Below are 14119 nucleotides of genomic sequence, written 5' to 3'. Positions count from 1 at the left end.
TCGGGAGCTCCAAAAGTTTTTTTCTGCCCGAACATCACAGCGACCAATGCCAACTGACACCAGTACACTTAGGGATCCGAAGAGTTTGCACAGTTGTGTAACAGACCTCAGCAACTCAGCATTTTGGCTACTCTACTTTATTATATAAACACACACAAGCACTGCAACTCCCTCTAGTATCAGGCAGCAAAGAGAAATAGAACAAAGGAAAATACTTCCACTTCACGGAATGATGGGAGTTGTAGTTCAGCAACATCTAGGGAAGACTGAAGTTCGCTAGCCTACCTTCTGCCAGCAATACTGATAGAATGAGACATAAAAACGAGAGCGACAAGCAAAATGGATCGGACAAAATTTATTGCAGCAAGGGAAAGCAACTTCTTTATATATCACTGAGCCTTTTTAACCAGGCTCTGGGGAAAGCCATTTTTACAGTAGCTGGCAACATTCATGACTGTGTTTCAGCTCTCTTTTAAATAACTGCTGCCACTTGTCACTGCTCTCAACTGAATGCTATCTGGTTCCTATAGGTCAGCTAATTACCCTAATCATTAACCTTTAAGACTGCACAGGGTACGGTGATCAATGCCACCCTTGCTGTGTTCACCTCCCCTAATGAGCCTGTGTCGGAAAAAGAACTCTTTGACCTCCCTCTGGTGAATATATATATATTCTCTTTCCTTGTCATTCTGCTTCTTAGAAGGAGGAGGATGGCAACTGCCACGAATCAACATTAAAAGTTATCAAAGGGGGGAAAGTTGGTGTGTGTGTGTGTGTGTGTGTGTGTGTGTGTGGAATGCAGGAAATAATATTTTATGTAGCATTCAGTGAATCATACCAGGATTTCAAAAGGAAGGAACTGGTGGTGATAGGGAGTTAGTTATATTTCTCTTCCTAAAAGGAGCTCAACTTAACAGACATGCAGAGGAAAAAGTGTGTGGGGCAATGGATATAAATTTCCCCTTTGCATCGTAGGCTCGTTTATGCTCATTTGCGCACCTCTCCAGCCTTTATCCAGGCATGCGAGAAGCATTATCAGAGTTCAAGGGTACAGTTAGGCAAAAACATTCGAATAGCCTGCCAAACAGGGCTGGTGAAGGGTGTGGCTCTGAAGGATGTGTGGCCTGGGGAGAAATCCAAGGGCCAGAGAGATAGAGATATAGTGGTACCTCGGGTTACAGACACTTCAGGTTACATACGCTTCAGGTTACAGACTCCGCTAACCCAGAAATAGTACCTCGGGTTAAGATCTTTGCTTCAGGATGAGAACAGAAATCGTGCTCTGGTGGCGCGGCGGCAGTGGGAGGCCCCATTAGCTAAAGCGGTGCTTCAGGTTAAGAACAGTTTCAGGTTAAGAACGGACCTCCGGAACGAATAAAGTACTTAATCTGAGGTACCCCTGTAGATCTGTTGCTACTTGGGATGGTCCTGGGAGAAGATCTGTCTTCTCTTTGGAGCTGCTACTGCATGGGAATGCTGCAGGGTCCACCATGCTATGAACTTGCAAAATTGTGTTAGTTCTCATAAGCAGCAAGACATGTAATGACTAGCCTTTAAAAAAAGGCTGTATAGTAAACTAACAACAAAAACACATGCTTTTGCACTGGTTAAAATGTAACAAGATTTGGGTAAAATCCAAACATTGCTGCTAAGAAACCCACATTTTCCATGTTCTGTAGATATTGTGACGATTAAGATCATAAAAGAGATAGGGTAACGTGGCACATGAAAAGGCACAAAGTGTTACTATAGTAACCAATTCATAAAAATGAAGAGTCTTTAACATCAGAATTCTGGCAAATTTAAGCATGGTTCTTAGTAGTTTTGCAAGATCTCCCTCCCCAAGGATTTCTAAACCAAGGTTCACGTAGAACCACTAGTGTAGTAGTAGCACAAGAAAAGCATTTAAATTGCTTGCATTTTGTGGGCACATTTTACATAAAATACATTTCTTTTATGCATTTTTTGGTAAAATATGTATCCTGTCCATTTTCTTTGCATGAAACGCGCATTTCTGTGCACACTTTTTGAAACTGCATCTCAACATCTAGAGAAGTACAAAATCTGACTGGGAATTGCATTCTGGTCCACAAGAACCTGCTGTGGATAGAAGACCAAATTCATCCCCTTCCTTCATCCGGAGGAGAAGGAGGAGTTTGGATTTGATAATCTGCTTTATCACTACCCTAAGAAGTCTCAAAGCGGCTAACAATCTCCTTTCCCTTTCTCCCCCACAACAAACACTCTGTGAGGTGAGTGAGGCTGAGAGACTTCAGATAACTGTGACTAGCCCAAGGTTACCCAGCAACTGCATGTGGAGGAGCGGGGAAGTGAACCCAATTCACCAGATTATGAGTCCACCTGTGCTGGTCCCCCTTAGCCTCTGCAGCTCAGGAGAGGCTGGAGGGTTATCGGACCCAGAGGCAACCTCCTCTTCCCCTGACCGGGCTGAGAGTGGAGCACCTGCAGGCAATGCATCACCTCAGGGGCCAGAGCAGACTCAGCTGGTGCCTGCACCTGAGGATCCAGCACAGGTGAGGACCCTTCAGGCTCAGGCCCCAGCCCTGGCTCAGCTGGTTCTGGAGGTGGGGACTCCTCTGCAGGCTGGGATTCCTCAGGTTCAGCCTCTGAGCCCGAATCCCAGGCCAACACACCACCGCTCTTAACCATTACACAACGCTGGCTCCCAACAGAGAGCTTTATTGCTTCCATCACCTCCTCCTCCTCCCAACACTTCTCTAGCTACTGCCAACTTGGAATTCCTTGTTTTCTGAGGTTTGGACATGTGAACCATCATTTGTCTAGCCTAAAACCTCACTTCAGGTATACACTGCAGGGAAAACTGGTCAACATTGTAAGGTTCAGCATTGGTCCCTGTGATGGACAAATAGTATGGAGACTTTGGATTGGCCAGGTGACTGTCTGCATCTTTTGCTTGCCCATAAGGGACTTCTCTCCCTGTGTGTGCCCTGCACATTCCCCAAATCTGCCCCAGAACATTATGCTGAACTGATAGAACAGATTTAGCAAGCGCACAGAGTCAGAGAGGGGGAAAACATATTGTTGTGCAAGCTGAAATCCTTGGAACATTCACTTAGCACAATGTTGAATTCCATCTACAGCATCTGTAGTGACAATCTTAGATGAAATCTGGTTGGTTCCAACTAGAATTTCAGATATTATGGGGGGATTTAAAAGGGCAAAAGCTGACTTGAAATAAATTACTAGATACATGCTACAGAGACCAGAAGCTGCACGGTTATCACAAGATTGCTCTGCTTTTGTTATGAAGGAATATATTGTATTGGAACTGTAGAGGACATAGCAGAAATAAGATTGAAGGAATGTTATCACCATAATGAACACAGCAAAAGATATTATATATAAAGGATGACTTGAAGAAAGTTATTGATGTGACATCACATTGTGGCAACAAACATTTTTCATTTTTGCTCCAGGGATATACAATGATAATATCATTTTGATTAGATTAAAACCCTCAACATTTCCAATGATAATGGGGTGTTGGAATCAAAACATAGTCTCTAATCACATTAGAAGCAATGATGTAAAAATTAATGGAAATGAGCCTTTTACTGATAAGGTCAAATTCTCTTCACACAAAATATCAGGGAGGGTAGGACCCTCTTAAATTAATCATGTAAATTTCAACCTATACATGAATACGGGATATTTTATATAAATAAGTTGCTTGTGTATCTTTAGATGTGAAGGGACCCTTCTATTATTGTTTGCTAGTTTTGACATTTGTGATACATTTTTAGTTTAGTTTTGTTTTTTTTAAATCCCACCTTGCTCTTCCACCTACTGAAATGACTTACAGTATATTTACAACAGAAGCGGCTAACCGTTTTTGGCTCAACTGCACACATCTGCACACACACACTTGTACATATATACACGCATAGAACACATGCAGGCACACAACTGTCCCTCTTGGTTGACGTGTGCAGTTCATTTGAGGAGATGGTTTGTCACTTCCTCTCCAATCAGCAAATGATAGCTCTAATAACTGGGGAGAGGGCTCTTTGCATCTCCATCAAAGTGCTGGACTCCATTTCCCCCAGTGCCGTGTCTACTTCTTATTTTCTTCTTCTTCAATAAGACACCAAATAGCTGAAAATGTATCTCATCTCCATGGCACTTTGGTTAATGCATCTTCATTTCATTATTCCTTATAATGTCACCACCCGCCAAATCATTTACAAGATCTCTTTTCTTCAGGAAGCATGAAACGATAATGAGCCCATCCCACAGTGGTTAGACTGCCTTTCTTGTTGGATGTGTTCTGGTGTGGCTTGAAGATGTTTATTTTTCAGCTGGCTTTTGATTTTGCTGCTTTTTAAGTTACAGTTTTTAGCTGTGACGTGATGGTTTCGTTTTCTTTTTAAGTGTGTGGTTCTTTTTTGAGCATCTGAAATCATCAGGTACTCACCCCATCTTCCCCTTTTGTAGATGGGAGAGGAATAATAATAATAATAATAATAATAATAATAATAATAATAATAATAATTTATTTATACCCCGCCCATCTAGCTGGGTTTCCCCAGCCACTCTGGGCAGCTTCCAACAAAATATTAAAGTAGAGTAGTCCATCAAACATTAAAAGCTTCCCTTAAACAGGGCTGCCTTCAGATGTCTTCTAAAAGTCTGGTACAGTGGTACCTTGGGTTAAGAACTTAATTCGTTCTGGAGGTCCGTTCTTAACCTGAAACTGTTCTTAACCTGAGGTACCAATGGGGCCTCCTGCTGCTGCTGCTGTGCTGCCATGCGATTTCTGTTCTCATCCTGAAGCAAAGTTCTTGACCCAAGGTACTATTTCTGGGTTAGTGGAGTCTATAACCTGAAGCGTCTGTAACTTGAAGCGTCTATAACCTGAGGTACCACTGTAGTTGTTGGTGGTGTGGTGTAGTGGTTAAGAGCAGTAGATTCATAATCTGGGGAACCGGGTTCGCATCTCCGCTCCTCCACATGCAGCTGCTGGGTGACCTTGGGCCAGTCACACTTCTCTGAAGTCTCTCAGCCCCACTCACCTCGCAGAGTGTTTTTTGTGGGGGAGGAAGGGAAAGGAGAATATTAGCTGCTTTGAGACTCCTTTAGGTAGTGATAAAGCGGGATATCAAATCCAAACTCTTCTTCTTCTCTTTGACATCTGGTGGGAAGCAGGAAAAGGTGCATTGTAAATTTTGGTCTTGGATCCAAATTTACGGCTCATGATACTCCCCCCTCCCCATGCATTCTCCCACTACAGACCTCAATGTCTCATCCTATGTCATTCCTGAGGGTCTCTGAATCCTCAGAAGTAGTGGGAAGGGGCTTTACAGAAGGATGCAGGGAGGAGGAGGAGCCAGGATAGCCTCACTGAATAAGCGGAGTTCTTTCTTCTTTGGATCGAACCCATTCTAAACTAATAATATAAACATCTGCTCCACAATTCTGTTTGTTCTCTACACGGGACAGCTGTACCCTTAAGAGACACTGTTTTCTCCATAACAGACTGCTTAAGAGTGTTGTCATCTTTCATTGAGCATGTTTCCAAGCAGACTTTGTGACAATCTTCCCAAACCTTTGGGATTCTGATTCTCCGTCTGCGACTTAAGAAAGGACGTCGTTCTGGAGATGAAGACCAGCTGCCAGAGATTCTTAGTGTTTCACAGATGAGGGACTTGCCTCTAGTTTCCGTACCGCTTTGCTAGCCACTTATTACACGATAAAGATTTACTGCTGATTTACATGAGCACAGAGAGGCTGCATATGGGAGCAAATTCTTCATTGCGTCACCACTTCAAAACAACAGCTATAAGTAGAGTCTTCATCTTCTGTGCTCATGGTGGCAGTTTCTAGACTTCCTCTCTAAATGTATACTGCATATTACAGAGAAGGGGTTTTGGGGGGGAGGGGCTGAGGGTCACATTGTCTCAGGCATTATCTGCCATTGCAGATAATGTACATTTCCAAGTGTCGGCACTGATCTTTAAAGCCCTAAATGGCTTCAGCCCTTTATATCTGAAGGAGCATCTCCACCCCCATCGTTCTGCAGGACACTGAGATCCAGCTCTGAGGGCCTTCTGGCAGTTCCCTCATTGAGAGAAGTGTGGCTACAGAGAACCAGGCAGAGGGCCTTCTCGGTAGTCTTGCCTGCCCTGTGGAACACTCTTCTGTCGGATGTGAAGGAAATAAACAAACATCTGACTTTTAGAAGACCTCTGAAGGGAACCCTGTGTAGGGAAGTTTTTAATATATGGTGTCTTACTGTGTTTTGTTGGCAACCCAGTCAGATGGGCAGCATATTGTTGTTGTTGTTGTTGTTGTTGTTGTTGTTATCTGCCTCAGTCATTACTTAAGTCTTATTCAGACTTGACTACTATAACAAGCTCTGTGTGGAGCTGATCTGGAAACTTCAGCCAGTCGATAACGTTTTATTTATTTATTTATTTATTTTATTTCACAACAATTCTATTCCACTTGATTGTAATAAAGCCTAAAAGCGGTTTACAGAAAGAATAAAACAATGACATTATCAATTAAAAAGAAGTTTAAAACCTTTAAAAAAGATTAAAATAAACAATAAGCTATAATTAGATTAAAACATGTGACAGCTTCTACAGGGTTTGGCTAATCAAAAAGATCATTCCATACTCAAGAGTCCATGAATATTCACTCTGCTAAGTGCTCCATAAATGTCAATAGGCAAAGAGGTACAAGGTTTGGGTACTTCTGTACTAAAACACTAGTTCCTTACAAGTGTGGAAGGAGTATTATGTGGTATCTGAAACGGTGCCAGTTCTTCAGATTGAAGTGGGCATGTAGGTATCTATGGGTTAAGGCAAGTAAACTCATCTGAAGCTGGTAAAGGGCTTTGTATACCAACAATAACACTTTGAACTCTGCCTGCTAACAGATTGGCAGCCAGCGCAGGTCTCTGAGCAGAGACGTTATATGCTGATAGGAGCTGTATCCACACAGAGGTTCATTCCATTTCCCTGATGTTTCTCTAACTATGAATTTCTGTATTATATTCCATAAAGCCTCCTGGACCTCAGTTCCCAAAATGGGTAAACATTATTCCTGTTGCTGTTACTTGGTTTTCTTACCCACCCTCCACCACGAGGTCCCAAGAAAACTTACGACAATATAAAAATACAAGACTAAAATCAGTTAAAAACAATTTACACAGTGTGTATCCCTAAACCAAAAGTATATGACAGGCTCCAGCTCTCATGCCAAGGAGCAATCTTCTTGGGGGAGAGGACAACTAAGACGTCAAGATTCAAAACAAGCAGTATATTTTCTGACGGCAAATTTCTTTCCTTTTAGTTTTGTCAGGTCTCGGTGTCACTTTGATGTACACATCAGAGCACAGCCTGAAGGCTTTGCTTCTCCCTCCTTTGAACTAAGCCTAAAGGGATCCAATAGCACTATCTTCACCTAGTCAGATGTCTTCTATCATTCAAAATTACTAACGTAAGAAACAAGGGCAGATAGTACCATGTACCACACAAATATATATTATTAGTCCAAGAGGGGGAGAAAATTATCTGGTACACCCATGAGTCCTGAAAGCTAACATTTTAGCTGAATCTATTCAATTGTTCAAGCACAAATACCAGTAAACAAACGTGTTATGTGGCTGTATGATCATGATTGAGTACTTTCCCCCCTGTGTAGGACACACACAATCTAGATGTGGCAACAGGAATGGAGGTGGAGAGGGTTATTCCCACCTGCCCCATTGCACTGTGGGTTTACCAAGGGCTTGTCCACACTTCTGCTTGTCCCATGCCTAGAAATGATTGGTCCAAGTGGTTTTCCGTTTACCCTGTCAGTCTCCCTGGGGAAACCCACTCTCTATTGCTGAATTGGAGCAAACGTCAGTCTGTGGAAAACCCAACTCACATTTGCTCCTATTCAACAGGAAAGCGTGAGTTTCCCTAGTGAAAAGCGGCAGGACAAGGCCTTGGTCATGTATACCTGAAGGAGCATCTCCACCCCCATCGTCCTGCCAGGACACTGAGGTCCAGCGCCGAGGGCCTTCTGGCGGTTCCCTCATTGTGAGAAGCAAAGCTACAGGGAACCAGGCAGAGGGCCTTCTCAGTAGTGGCACCCAGCCTGTGGAATACCCTTCCACCAGATGTCAAAGAGAAGAACAACTACCAGACTTTTATAAGACATCTGAAGGCAACCCTGTTTAGGGAAGCTTTTAATGTTTAATAGGTTATTGTATTTTAATATTCTGTTGGAAGCTGAGGAAGCCCAGGCAGATGGGCGGGGTACAAATAATAAATAAATGATGATGATGATGATGATGATGATGATGATGATGATGAACAAGCCCCAAAACTGAAACCATCAATTTCTTCTTCATTCACCTAGGACATGTGCAGAGAGGAAAAGACAGGGATAACCTTATTACCAAGAGGGTTTCAAACACATATCAAGCAACCACACCTACTGCTCTAGATGGCAGGATCTAGAATCAATCAAATTGAAAGCAGCATGTTGAGGACGAGTATGAATAATTCTGGGTTGAGAAAAATGAATTGGTGTGTATGCAACCAGTGTGTATTGTACAGTTTCCAGGTACCTACACATTTCGCCTCTAGTGCACCTCTATACGGACATGGGTGGCACTGTGGTCCAAACCACTGAGTATCTTGAGGTTGCCAATCAGAAGGTCAGCGGTTCGAATCCCCACAACAGGGTGAGCTCCCATTGTTCTGTCCCAGCTTCTGCTAACCTAGGAGTTCGAAAGCACCCAGTGCAAGTAGATAAATAGATACAGCTGTGGCGGGAAGGTAAACGATGTTTACATGCGCTCTGGCTTCTGTCACGGTGTCCCATTGCACCAGAAGCAGTTTTTTAAAAAAATAATAATAATATTTATTAAAAGTTTCCAATTACAACCAAATAAAAAACAAAACATCCAAATTTAAAATCTTGTTTTCCATAACATCTTTCCAGGACTTCCCCTCCCCTCCCCCTCTTGTATTCCAATTCTTACTTATAAATTCAGCAATTTCTTATCCCAAATTTTGAACTTATTGTCATTGACCCAATTTAAAAATATTTTCCCATCTCCTAAAATCGACCTGTTCCCTTCCACGCGTTCCCCCCTTTAACATACATTACAAATTAAAATATAATGAAATAAAATGTAGTTTAACACCCTTTGGATTCCAAATTTCCCTCCCCCTTTTCCCGGTTGCGTTCCCAAAATTTATCAACATCTGATGTCTTCCTGGAGCTCCCACAATTTATTTAAGCCATAGTCCTTTACCAGTCATCTTTAATTTCGAATGTCCAATCTTGGAAGGAGTCTGTCTCAAAAAGGCCCATTTTTTTCCATCCAGATTTTTATACATTAGGAGTAAAAACTCCAATTTTATTTCTTTAAACCTTTCAGGTCTGGATGTCCCAAATGTTCCCTCTTTCAACTTTATCCAATTCTTGTTATTCTTGTTATTCTTGTTGTTCTTGTTAATCTCTCTCCTTTTCTTTTTTTTTCCTTTCCTTTCCTGTTTTCCTGCACAAATGTTCTAATTCCAAAAGCTTCAAATTCAGCTGCAGAGGCTCTGTTATTCAGGAACGAAACATAATGCCAAGTCCCTTCCATTTTTCAATAGATAAGTCTATTGTCTTCTTTAGTATGTCAGCCTCTGTAGTCAAAATAGTGTTCCATTTCTGCAGTTTCCCAGGAGATAGAAAGTTCTATTCAAATTCCATGTCAACAACTTGTAATATCCGTCGGCTCCTCTAGGTGGGTTGCAATAACTCAGTTCCCTTCCAGATCACCCCAGTCAGTCCAAATAGCTTGTTATTCCTTGTTTTAAACAATTTGTATCCAATTTATAACAAATGTAACCGGCAAAGTCCTTGTAACAAAGTTCTCATTTTGTTCTTCTGCTTTGACCGCTCTTTGACAGCTGTCAAAACCTCTCCTTGTCTTCTCCCGGCGCTCTCACAAAACGCTCCCAGGGTTCCGGGGCGGGGAGGTTACTTTTAAATCAATTCCACTTTTCTCCTCCAGCTCAGTCTTATAGTTTTCCGTCGCGAAATTAATATCTTTGTAAAAATAGGGTTGCACTCGATCTTAGATGTCAAATCCTTTGCTTTAACTCCTCTACAACGGGGGGGGGGGTGACTTCCTTTTTGCGCCTCCCCTGCTCGCTCCAAATTTTTTTAAAATTTATCCCCCTTTTTAGTCCAGGTTCCAATTACTCACGGGTTATTCTTTTAGGTCCAAATTTTCAATAGAAGAAGTCAGCGCTCTCCGTCGAATGGCATGCGGCTTCGCTCGGCAGGGGAAGCGGAGGACTCAAAGCACCACCACCCCCTGTCACCCGTTCCGTAGCCTTTAAAAAGGCTCCTTGGCGGGCCGGGGGGGAGCGCAAAAGGTGCCAGCTGAGTCACCATGTCCATGGGTTTCAGCGCCCATGGTTTTTGAGGGTCCCCACGTTGCCGGCGCAGTAGGACCCAGCCCCTGCCAAGCAGGCTCCCTCCGGAGCTCGGAGGAAGTCCGCCATTCGGCGATGGCGCCAACCCGGAAGTCCTGCACCAGAAGCAGTTTAGTCATGCTGGCCACATGACCCAGAAAGCTGTCTGTGGACAAATGCCGGCTCCCTTGGCCTAAAAGCGAGATGAGCGCCCCAACCCCATAGTCACCTTTGACTGGACTTAACTGTCCAGGGGTCCTTTACCATTTTTACCTACCTCTGTTCTTGGTATGTTGTGAGTCCTCGACTGGCACCATCACAGAAGTGCCCCATTTTAAAACACACAGAAGCAGGACCCTTTTATACAATGCAAACTCTGATGGGGTATGAAAAATGCAGATATAAGTAAGGAGACCTTGAAAGTCAGCTTCATGAAATTAAAATATTAGTCCTTGGATAATTTCAACATCTTTCCTCTGTTAGTGCTGTTTGCCTTATTTAGCCTGGGTGATTAATTTTAATTGTAATGGTGATTATGCTGTTTGTGTGTGGCTTGTTATTATTGTTTGCCTGATCAGTCGGTACATTTTGTTTTATATTTTTGATTGCTATTTACAGGGTATCAGATGTTTTACTTATTCACTGTCGCCTTGAGGCTTCAGCGTGAGGCAAGAAATAAATGGAAATACTAGTAATATCAATACTACATAATAGATGTAGAGAGAGAAGAAATAACCATTAGTACAGAATCTTTCTACATACCAATTAGATTAAAATAAGTTGTTGGAAAGAACGAGAGCTACTAGCCACAAGGGCTATGTTCTACATCCAGTCAGAGACATTTTGCCTCTGAAGACCAGGTGCTGAGAATCGCAGGTGGGCAGAGTGTTCATGCCCAGCTTGCAGACTTCCCACAGGCATCTGGTCAGCCACTGTGAAAAGAGTATACTACACTAAGTGGGCCTGATCCAGCAGGCCTGTTTTATGTTCTTAAGTAAAGGTAACATTAGGTCCAGTCGTGACCGACTCTGGGGTTGCGGCGCTCATCTTCTTTTATTGGCCAAGGGAGCCGGCGTACAGCTTCTGGGTCATGTGGCCAGCATGACTAGGCCACTTCTGGCGAACCAGAGCAGTGTACGGAAATGTCGTTTACCTTCCCCCTGGAGTGATACCTATTTATCTACTTGCACTTTGACATGCTTTTGAACTGCTAGGTTGGCAGGAGCAGGGACCGAGCAACGGGAGCTCACCCCGGCTCAGGGATTTGAACAACCGACCGTCTGATCGGCAAGACCTAGGCTCTGTGGTTTAACCCACAGCGCCACCTGCATCCCTTTATGTTCTTAAGAGCCTTGATAAAGGCAGATTAGGAAGGCTGGGATGAAATTAATGAGAAAATGTTTTATACCATAGATTCGATCACAAAGTGATACAACACTCACATTCCTAACAGACCCTCTAAGTGTCTCTATTTCCCAGGGACAGTCCCAGATGTACAGAAGCCATCCCAGTTTCTGAATTGACCCCAGAATGTCATACCTTTGCTTAAAAAGGTAAAGGACCCTTGACACTTAAGTCCAGTCACAGACAACTCTGGGGTTGCAGCACTCATCTCGCTTTACTGGCCAAGGGAGATAGCGTTTGTCCGCATACAGTTTTTCTGGGTCATATGGCCAGCATGACTAAGCCACTTCTGGCAAACCAGAGCAGTGCACGGAAACACCGTTTACCTTCCAGCTGGACTGGTACCTATTTATTTACTTGCACTTTGAGGTGCTTTCGAACTGCTAGATTGGCAGGAGCAGGGACGGAGCAATGGGAGCTCACCCCATCGTGGGGAGTCGAACCGCTGACCTTCCGATCAACATGCCCTAGGCTCAGTGGTTTAGACCACAGTGCCACCTGCGTCCCTTTTATACTTTTTATACTTTTGCTTAGGACATCTCTATTTTCATCAGAGAAATGTTGGAGGCTATGAAGTTATGCAACCCACTGAGCCAAGGTGATAATGAAGTATACAAAATTTAGAAGACATCAGGATGTAGCCCTGTATAGGGAAGTTTTTTTAAAAAAAAGTTTAATGTTTTATTATGGCTTTCTATATGTAGGTGCCCAGAGTGGCTGGGGAAACTCAGTCAGATGGGCGGCAAATAATAATAATAATAATAATAATAATAATAATAATAATAATAAAAATAAAAATATTCTCCACCCATCTGACTGGGTTGCCCCAGCCACTCTGAGCGGCTACTAACATATAGAAAAACATTATTATTATTATTATTATTATTATTATTATTATTATTATTATTATTATTTCATCAGAGAAATTGTGCTAACTATTGTGTTAAACACTACCCTTTAGCACTAGAAAGGAGAAGACACATCAGGGCAGGACATAGGTTTTAGGCAAATTACACAAGCTAGTAGCAATATTTGCAGCTCAACACTGGTATGCTCATTCGCTGCGTTGGTGCAGATACATCTTAAGTCGGAGTAAGGCTCATTAAACGAGGCGGGAATTGCTTCCGAGTCAACATGCCTAGGTTTGCATGGTTAGACACTGTGGGTAATATCTCATTAAGTTGTACTCAGAGCAGATCCACTCATTTTTGAGTGTGGCTAACATTGGAGATTGCTTGGTAGTTTTATCTCTCTGCATTTAGTTGCGAGTCCAAATTTGAGCATTTCCTTGTCATTTTCTGCCCTAGCGTTCCATACTGAGTTGATGAGCGCATGTATCAATGCAGTTTGCCTTCAGACTGATCAAATGATCTAGAGGGAAAATAATTCATCCATTTGATCTTCTGCTAGGTGACCCTGGACTCAGAGACTTGGGGCAGAGAGTGTTTATTTTCCAGCGCTGAAATTCACAAACGGGCTTTCAGAGTGGGCGTTTTAGTGAGGAATATATAATTTCCCAGTTAGTGCCAGAAGTGACAAATGCAAAACTCATCTCTCCAAAATTGCTGGAGGTGAAACTGCAGAGTCCTGCAGAGTTCATAAGCTTTCAGGAATAGCTGGACATATCTTGAGGGACTCAGCAAATTGAGAAGGGGCTTCTGAAAATGTAAAAGGCCACTGGCAAGGATTACTAAATCAGTCTTTATCATGGACTCCCTCCCACCCTTTTTTCTGATTAAAGGGGCAAGCCACTGACTGGAATCCTTAGGGCTAATATATAATTGCAAAATATTATACATAATTGCAAAAGTCAATAGATTTTCAAGTGCGTGTATTCTTTTACCACAGAGAAATTAAACAGCTAGGTGATAAGCAGGGCAGAAATGAGAAAGCAGATGAGGTCACCTTGGGAACCAAAAGCAAAAGCCATAAATTATGGAAGGCCGTGAATTAATCATAACAACATTAGGAACACGGGTAGGAGAAGAGGCTGGCAAAACTGAAACGAAAAGACTGAGAAAAAGCATAGATTGAACCATGATTGTGGTATTAAAACAAAACTGACATTGTATTTAGAATGAGGTGGGGGGGGGAGAATCTTTCTTGAATCAAGGGCTGTCCTGAAGGTTGGCTAACCCTCTCAGAGCAGCATGCCACACATTTGTCATGTGCAGGCATGCATGTACACAGGAATGCCAACATGATTTCCTGGGTCCAGCCCACATGTGGGTCAGGGACAGGGCCAGATTTAGGTTTGATGA

The sequence above is a fragment of the Podarcis gaigeae genome (assembly GCF_964106915.1).
Source record: "Podarcis gaigeae genome assembly, chromosome: 4".
NCBI classification, from domain to species: domain Eukaryota; kingdom Metazoa; phylum Chordata; class Lepidosauria; order Squamata; family Lacertidae; genus Podarcis; species Podarcis gaigeae.
The sequence above is the reverse complement of the archived record's forward strand: the minus strand, read 5'-3'. Positions refer to the sequence as shown.